This window comes from Physeter macrocephalus, chromosome 4 (genome assembly GCF_002837175.3).
Source record: "Physeter macrocephalus isolate SW-GA chromosome 4, ASM283717v5, whole genome shotgun sequence".
Taxonomy (NCBI): Eukaryota; Metazoa; Chordata; class Mammalia; order Artiodactyla; family Physeteridae; genus Physeter; species Physeter macrocephalus.
This window is the reverse complement of record NC_041217.1, coordinates 73,657,404-73,666,154: the sequence shown is the minus strand read 5'-3', so window position 1 is coordinate 73,666,154 and position 8,751 is coordinate 73,657,404. Positions and strand designations below refer to the sequence as shown.

The 8,751-nt window shown below is 39.0% G+C and overlaps 1 long non-coding RNA gene across 1 annotated transcript; it reads left to right on the top strand.

Annotated features, from left to right (window-relative positions):
* The first annotated feature begins 3,429 nt into the window (after window positions 1-3,429).
* Window positions 3,430-4,592, top strand: LOC112062232 (uncharacterized). The gene is made up of 2 exons (XR_002890628.3): window positions 3,430-3,865; window positions 3,980-4,592. It is a non-coding gene; the product is annotated as an uncharacterized lncRNA (long non-coding RNA).
* The last annotated feature ends 4,159 nt before the right edge of the window (window positions 4,593-8,751 follow it).

The following is an 8,751-nucleotide window of genomic DNA, read 5'->3' as shown; positions in this document are numbered from 1 at the left end:
AACTTTACTCCCAAACCAGAAAGGGCCCTTCATCAGCTATGGCCCATTATGAGAAGCTTCAGTGCCCAAGGGGACAGCAGAGAAAAGAGTAGTGTTCAGGTCCAGGAGAGAAGAGAGGAAATGTAGAAGGACTGTTGACAGCTAAATCTCTGAAAAGGTAGAAATAAGATATTTGGAGAACATGCTAAGGCACTGGTTCCTGAACTTCAGTTATTTGCTAAAAGTTCATTATATTTGTTATAATTCCACATCAGATGTGTCATGTAACATAAGTATTTTTTACTTTAACTACACTTTATAATAACTTTGAAAATTTTTAATTTAATTGACCACAGGTAATCATGTACATGATAAGGCAGATGAAATATTCAAATTGAATATTGCAATGTATAAATATATATATATATATATACACAGAACTATGTTACAGAAAGTGAGAGACAGTGAGAGAGAGAGAGAGAGAGAGAGATTGATTGAGAGAGATAGAGAGATTACAAAGATTGGCAAACTCAAAAATCTGCAGAGCTGAAACCCTGCTGGAACCCCATTGAACAGGGGAATTGTCTTTTACCTGGGTGATGGTCAGCCTTGTTCTATTCAGGCCGTCAGTGGATTGGAAGAGGAATTCCCACTTTATAGAGGGCAATCCCCTTTACTCAGGCCACTGATGTAAATAATACTCTCATGCAATGGCATCCTTACAGAAAAACCCAGAATAATGTTTGACCAGATAACTGGGGACCCTATGCCAGGGAAGCTGACCCAAAAATTAACCACCAAACCTTCCTTCCAGCACACTGACAAATTGTTTGAAGAAAGTAGAGCAGGAAACAGGCTTATTTGACATATGTTCCACTGTGAGCAAAATGAAAAATATAAAACATAGGTTAAGATTTTAACAAAATTATTATTAATCATTAAGAAGTTGTATATGAATGGCAATGAACTTCAGTGACAGCATTTTTAATAAAGGGATATCAACGTTCTCTTGAATTTACCCCTAGATTTGATGTGAAACAACATGTATTTAAATAATTCATAAATATTAAATACATATAACATTAGTGGCTTGAATGACACTGCATATTAGATAGGGCTTTCCAATAATTTCAAAGGGACCCGAAGCCAGAATATTTAAACACTCCTCTGAGCTTTCTTCCAAAGTTGAAGAAATCCAAAGAGGTTCTTTGGGAGAAATTAGGTAAGAGCAGGTGGTATGTCACATTTGGGACGTGTGAGTAAAAGGCTTGGTTTGTATTGTAAGTCTAGGTTCTGATCTGCCAGCTGATTGGTGATGCTACGCTTTTAGTGAATTCCTTGTGACTGGAGGTGAAACAGATTTACAAAGTTCATAGGAATGTGACTGCTGGATATTCTTAATTTGAAGGAACAAAGCAGTGAAAGGGGGTCCCTAGAGGTCACCACTTTATGAAACGTATCTAAGTATCACAGTGGGAAGTCATCTGAGATGATCTTCAACCTTCCCTCAGTCCATTTTAGAAGAGAAGAGACTTCACTTAGCAAGACATGGATCAAGAGGAAATGCCTTATAAGAAGGACTTGAGATAAAGAGAAAGGAGTCGCCAGGTAGCCAGGCCATTCTCAAACCAGTATGTACAATAAAATGGCCACCAGTTCAAGTGCAACTAGGCAGGCAGTTTTACAAGTCAAGGAAGGTGAAAGATAGAAAAGGTTCATCTTCCCCAATCAAGAAAGGGAACACTTGCTTACAAGTTAGAGAACCCCCGAAATTCTCCCATTGCCATAAACCTCAGAAACGGAGAGCTAAGGCAGGGACTCTGTGAGTCATGAGAACATAATCCAGTGAGGAGATCCTGGCGCAGAACACTTCTTGTTTTCAGAGTGCCTGCCAAGGCAGTTATGGATGGATTTGCATTAGGTTGGGAAATGACTGCACCAGGCCAGTTTTGGTAGCTCCGCTTCCCCCTGGGTGGGACAGCAAGCCCCAATAAAAAGGTCCTCTGCTGCACGACGGCTATCCTCCCGCTACTCGAGCTCCGATTGACTTTGGAGAACATGGTGAGTCTTATTCTTCAGTTCAACTTTGTTCTCGGGCCCCCGAATGTTGAGTTTATGCTGGAGACAGCAAGTTTGATGGGTCCAAAATTATGATCATGGGTATAATGCTACTTAGTGGATGAGAACTTGGAATCTGGGCACAATGTTATATTGTATTTACTAGATTTCTGATACCTAGTTTGAATTTCTCTATTGAAAAAGAAATTAACAGGAAATTTTGACATGAAGTGATAAAGAGTAAAATATTTACCTTTTTCTATGCCTTTCTCTTGGACCTCTGCTGTGATTTCAGAGGCATTTATCTTAGAAGGTGTGAGGCCCTTACATTCATCCTGATTGCCCTTTGTTCTGTACTTAAGTAATCCTGTTGGGACCTCATGAGAGAAAATGGTGATAGAAATTGCTTGTGAGCTTGCCCAGGATTTTAGAATCTGTGAAGGCCTTTTTTGAAGAAGATGTTTTCATTAAAAAATGAAAGAAAGAAAGAAAGAAACCAAAAGAGAAAACATCGCTTGTTTATATAAAACAAAGATATTTTCTTTTGAAAAGTTGTATGAGAAAAGAGAAGGTTTTCTTTGGGCTGATGAATAGATTTGATAAAGAACAAGAGAGAAGTCAGAAACTCATTAAAAGGTATTAAAGAGATTAAGACCCATACTTAGAGATTGGAGAGGTACTGTCTATTTGAATTATAAAAGCTTTTGCTCTCCTCTCTGAAGGAATTCCTTTTTGTGAACACGGTCATATACTTTCTTTCAGATATTAAGACTCCAGAAGGATGTCTTCTCAACATCAGCAGTGCAAGCAGCCCTGTCAGCCAACACCAGTGTGCCCACCTAAGAGCCCTGATCCTTGCCCACCTCCCAAGTGTCCAGACCCTTGCCTATCTATAAAGTGCCCTGACCCATGCCGGCCTCAGCAGTGCCAGCAGAAATGCCCTACTGTGCCACCTCCCCAACAATGCCAGCAGAAGTGCCCACCCAAGAACAAGTAACAGCTTCAGCTTTTATCTGTCTCTGAAAAGGATAAGGACAATCAGCTCACCTAGATCCACAGCTCCACCTTCATCTTCTCTTCAAAGCCTATCATGGACACAGAAGAAGTTTTTCCACCCTTCAGCCTTCAGTATGCTTGCAGTGATTCCTGACAGTCAGAGTTTCCCTATCTGAAGCTGCTATACCGTTTCCCTCTGGGAGGTACCTGAGAAAGCATCGCAGAGCCTCAAAGAAAGAAAGAAAGAAAGAAAGAAAGAAAGAAAGAAAGAAAGAAAGAAAGAAAGAAAGAAAGAAAGAAAGAAAGAAAGAAAGAAAGAAAGAAAGAAAGAAAGAAAGAAAGAAAGAAAGAAAGAAAGAAAGAAAGAAAGAAAGAAAGAAAGAAAGAAAGAAAGAAAGAAAGAAAGAAAGAAAGAAAGAAAGAAAGAAAGAAAGAAAGAAAGAAAGAAAGAAAGAAAGAAAGAAAGAAAGAAAGAAAGAAAGAAAGAAAGAAAGAAAGAAAGAAAGAAAGAAAGAAAGAAAGAAAGAAAGAAAGCAAGAAAGCAAGAAAGCAAGAAAGAAAGAAAGAAAGAAAGAAAGCAAGAAAGCAAGAAAGCAAGAAAGAAAGAAAGAAAGAAAGAAAGAAAGAAAGAAAGAAAGAAAGAAAGAAAGAAAGAAAGAAAGAAAGAAAGAAAGAAAGAAAGAAAGAAAGAAAGAAAAAGCGAAAACATCGCCTGTTTCTTTAAAACAAAGATATTTTCTTTGGAAAAGTTGTATGAGAAAAAAAAAGCTTTCTCTGGGCGGATGAAACGATTTTCTGAAGAGCGAGAGAGAAGTCAGAAATTCATTAAAAGGTATTAAAGACATTCAAGCACATACTTAGAGATTGGCGTTGTTATTCCACAAGCTTTTGCTCTTTTCTCTATTGGAATTCCTTCTTGTGAACACGGTCATATACTTTCTTTCAGATATTAAGACTCCAGAAAGATGTCTTCTCAACATCAGCAGTGCAAGCAGCCCTGCCAGCCAACACCAGTGTGCCCACCTAAGTGCCCTGACCCTTGCCCACCTGCCAAGTGTCCAGAGCCTTGCCCACCTATAAAGTGCCCTGCCCCATGCCTGCCTCAGCAGTGCAAGCAGAAATGCCCTCCTGGGCCACCTGCCCATCATTGCTAGCAGAAGTGCCCACCCAAGAGCATGTAAGAGCTTGAGCTTTTATCTGCATCTGCAAAGGATAAGGACAATCGGCTCAACTAGTTCCAGAGCTCCACCTTCATCTTCTCTTCAAAGCTTATCATGGATACGGAAGAAGCTTCTCCACCCTTCAGCCTCAAAATGCGTGTGGTGATTCCTGACAGACTGGGGTTTCCTACCTGAGGCTGCTATACTGCTTCCTTCTGGGAGGTGACCGAGAAAGCATCGCAGAGCCTCAGAAGGAAGAGCAGCAGCTCTCCTCCTGGGCACCCTCTGAGGATTCTCTCGATGTCTTCTGTGTCGGTCGGTCACCTGGGCATGGGTTTCTACCAGCTGAGCAATTGTTACTTATCCTCCACTTCTTGAATAAAATACTATTCTTTTGTGTGATGGTAAAAATACTTACTTTCTTTTAAAACCTGTGTTTAGCAATATCATATCATAATTTTGGTTGATTTCTATCCTTCTTTGATCCCAATTTTCAGGCTTTCACAATCAGTGTTATCTGAATTTAGAGTTATAGCGATGAATGTTTGTATATAATTTCAAATCCAGGTTATTTTCTTAATTATTGCTTGACTGCTTTGAGGAACAAATGATTTAACTCCTCAGAAGTTCAATCTCTCTACTAAAATGTGAGGAAAACCACATTTACATTGCCGACTTGCTTAGGCATAAAATTTACATGAATATGTGTAATTCAGTTGCCACAATGCCGGGCACATTATCATCACTTTGTGAGATGGCCAATCATCATTGTCTCTGTCATCATCACCGTCACCACCATCACAACCACCACCATTTTTGCTCTAGCAGGAAAGAGGCTCAGACATACCTAGTAGAGCACAGAAGGTGATTCTTAAACTATATTACACTTTCATATTCTGTGTTCTTTTTCTTTTCCAACATAACCATATTTATAATGTGATATGACACATTAAATGCTTCAGGAAATTATTGGGATATTCTGCATAAAATTATAGTAGTTCTGAAAACATGGGTAGTACAAATAAAAGGAAGTTTAAAGGGTCCTTACCAGGCAAAGGGTTGCCTGCTCTCCATGTGCACAACACGCTCTTCTTACGGCAAAATTCAACAACCTCAGGGACTTATTATATTCTTTCACCTCTGAAGTTACTTTCTTGATAGATTTGACCCCACCTTTGAGGTCCACTGGGGTTTCCAATGTTTATCTAGATTTACAAAATTACTGTTGCTATACAGCTTGTTTTCTAAGTGCTTAGCTTACTGGTCCAGTAAGCCCTGAAAAGGGATGTGTTCTTTAAGCCTATCTCTTCTTGTGGTCCTGGAAGTAAAGGAGTCCAAGATGCCAGAACTGCAGAAAAAAAAGATGCCCAGATTACTGCCCAACGCTTATCAACTATTACATGAGTGAGAAATCAACACTGATATTTGGGAGTTGTCTCTACTTTAGTTAGTGTTATTTGACCTGACAGAGAAATTAGTTCTCTGAGGTGGGATGCTCCTGTAACTAATCTTAAAATTATGGCATTGGCTTAGAGTCAGGAGGTGGTTGGCAAGGAATCTGATATTGGAAGCCTTACATGCTGTGATACATTTTCTTCAATGGCAAAATGTTTTCAGTAATGGTTGTCCATGGTATCCTGAGAGGCACTCCAAATTTTGGTCACTTGTTGAGTTGACCAGCGTATTTCAGTAGACCTATGTTCAGGAAAAACTTTCTGGTTGGCAGGACAGAAATTTAAAAAAAGAAAAGAAAAAAATACAGCCCAGATATTCAAAACCTTGTTGACTTAGGAAACGCAACACTCGTAAGCCCTAAAGAGTAAGAGATGAGATTAGAATTGGTTTTGAACTTGAAGTCCAATTTCAGTTGACTGTAACAATAGAGAAAAGAGACAGAAGTTGTAGTCGTTCCACCTGTGTGCCAGGGAGCCTCATGGTAGTTGAATTATGTTCAGGGATCAACGCAGCAATTTAATCAGGCCAGAAAATTACTTCCAGAAAAGGACCTGAGTGAGGTCCCTAGGTTATACAAATTATTGGAGGACTGAATTATGTGCGGTGCCTAATAAGTTTCTGAGGGAATTGACAACTAAATAAACTATGTGCCAAAATGAAAAAGACTGATTTTTCAAGAATTGTAATGACTTTCCAGCCCTCCTTTCCCCACTTTTCACCCTGCCTACTTCAGATGTGGTCAGTATTGGTGACTAGAAGGGACTATCCCCTCTGAGTTGGATACAAGGCCCACAGAGAATAAGTGACAAGAGAAGCTCTCTCAGAGAATAGTATCAGAGCCTAAGGCAAGGAGGAGAAGGAACACAAAGATTCTCAAACTTTGTTATTGTTTTGTATGATGGTTCTTCTTGCATCTTTTTGCTCCGGTATTTTTGAGGTATAATTGACAAATTAAATTGGACATATTTACAGTGCATAATGGCATGATTTGACATATGTGTACTTTGCGCAGTGATTACCACCATCGGTCACTTAATACATTAATCACTTCAACATTAACCATTTAAATGTGTCTATGTCTGTGTGTTTTTGTGTTTTTGTGTGTGTGATGAGAGTGCTTAAGGTCTATTTTCTCAGCAAGTTTCAACTACACAACTGATTGTTATTAACTAGACTCACCATGATGTTCCGTAGACTCCCAGAGCTTCTTCATCTTATGACTGCAGGCTTGTACCCATTGCCCAACATCTCCTCTTTTGACCCACCCCTCAGCCCCTGCTGACCACCATTCTACTCTCTGTTTCTGTGACATCTATGAGTTTGGAAACACATTCCTAAGTAAAAATTGGCTCGAAGAAGAAATAACAAGTAAATAGAAAATACTTTAGGATGAATGAAAATGCAAAGAAAACATAGAAGAGCTTTAGGGATAAATGTAATGCAGCACATAGAGAGCAACTTATGGTTGGAGGCATCTATGTTACAAAAGATAAAAGATCTCAAATCAGTAAACTGAAAGACATGTATGCATGTCTGTGGGTTTATGAAAATAGAAAACTCCTAACACTAAATACAGCAAAATATAAGCATTGATTTTTCTTGGCCGTTTATTAGATGTGTTCGTTTTTGAACAACTTTATGTTTTCCCAATTATATATTATATGCTGTAATTTCATTTTTATTACAATTTATTATAATATTTAAATATTTTTTAGTAGTGATGATGTGCCTGACTGGAGGGAAATGTTAGGTCCTGTTCTTCTGGCACATGCTTAGCTAGTGACTCTTTCTCAGGTCTCAAGTGTCTCCTCTTTCTCCTCCTCTCCTCTTCATTCTCTTCTTCCTCCTTTCCCATTATAAAACCACATTCCTAAGAGGCTTCCTGATTAATTGCCCAGGAAAAGTTGCTAGACCAGTTCTTCCTTCTGATTGCAGGTAGAATTATGAAAGATATTAAAGGATTATTACTAAATGCATGGGCAACATGTCAAAGTACCAAATTGGACAGTTAAGTTGTGTATATTGTACAGTGAAAGTAATAAGGCAGGTTGAGGGTTCTGGAGGGATGAAAAAGAAGACAGAGAATAAACAGTGGAAAACTTTTTTTTAACATGTTTATTGGAGTATAATTGCTTTACAATGGTGTGTTAGTTTCTGCATTATAACAAAATTAATCAGCAATACATATACATATATCCCCAGATCTCTTCCCTCTTGAGCCTCCCTTCCTCCCACCCTCCCTATCCCACCCTTCTAGTTTGTCAGAAAGCAATGAGTTGATATCCCTGTGCTTTGCATCTGCTTCCCACCAACTATCAGTTTTACCTTTGGTAGTGTATATATGTACCTGCCACTCTCTCTCTTTGTCCCAGCTTACCCTCCCCCTCCCCATGTTCTCAAGTTCTCTAGTAGGTCTTTGCCTTTATTCCTGTCTTGCACCTAGATTCTTCATGACTTTTTTTGTTTTTCTAGATCCATATATTTGTGTCAGCATATGGTATTTGTTTCCCCCTTTCTGACTTACTTCACTCTGTGTGAGAGACTGTAGGTCTATCCACCTGAGTACAAATAACTCAATTTCATTTCTTTTAATGGTTGAATAATATTCCATTGTATATATGTGCCACATCTTCTTTAACTGTTCATCTGTCGATGGACAGTTAGGATGCTTCCATGTCCTGGCTATTGTAAATAGAGCTGCAATGAATATTGTGTTACATGACATTTTTTCAATTATGGTTTTCTCAGGCTATATGCCCCATTGTGGGATTGCTGGGTGCTATGGTAGTGCTATTTTTAGATTTTCAAGGAACCTCCATACCAATCTCCATATTGGCTGTATAAATTTATATTCTCACCAACAGTGCAAGAGTGTTGCCTCTTCTCCTCACCCTCTCCAGCATTTATTGTTTGTAGTTATTTTCATGATTGCCATCTGAGTGGTGTGAGGTGATATCTCTTTGTCGTTTTGATATGCATTTTTCATATTTTTTTTAACATCTTTATTGGAGTACTACCGTTTCACCATGGTGCGTTAGTTTCTGCCTACAACTGCGGGCCTCTCACTGTTGTGGTCTCTCCCATTGCGGAGCACAGGCTCTGG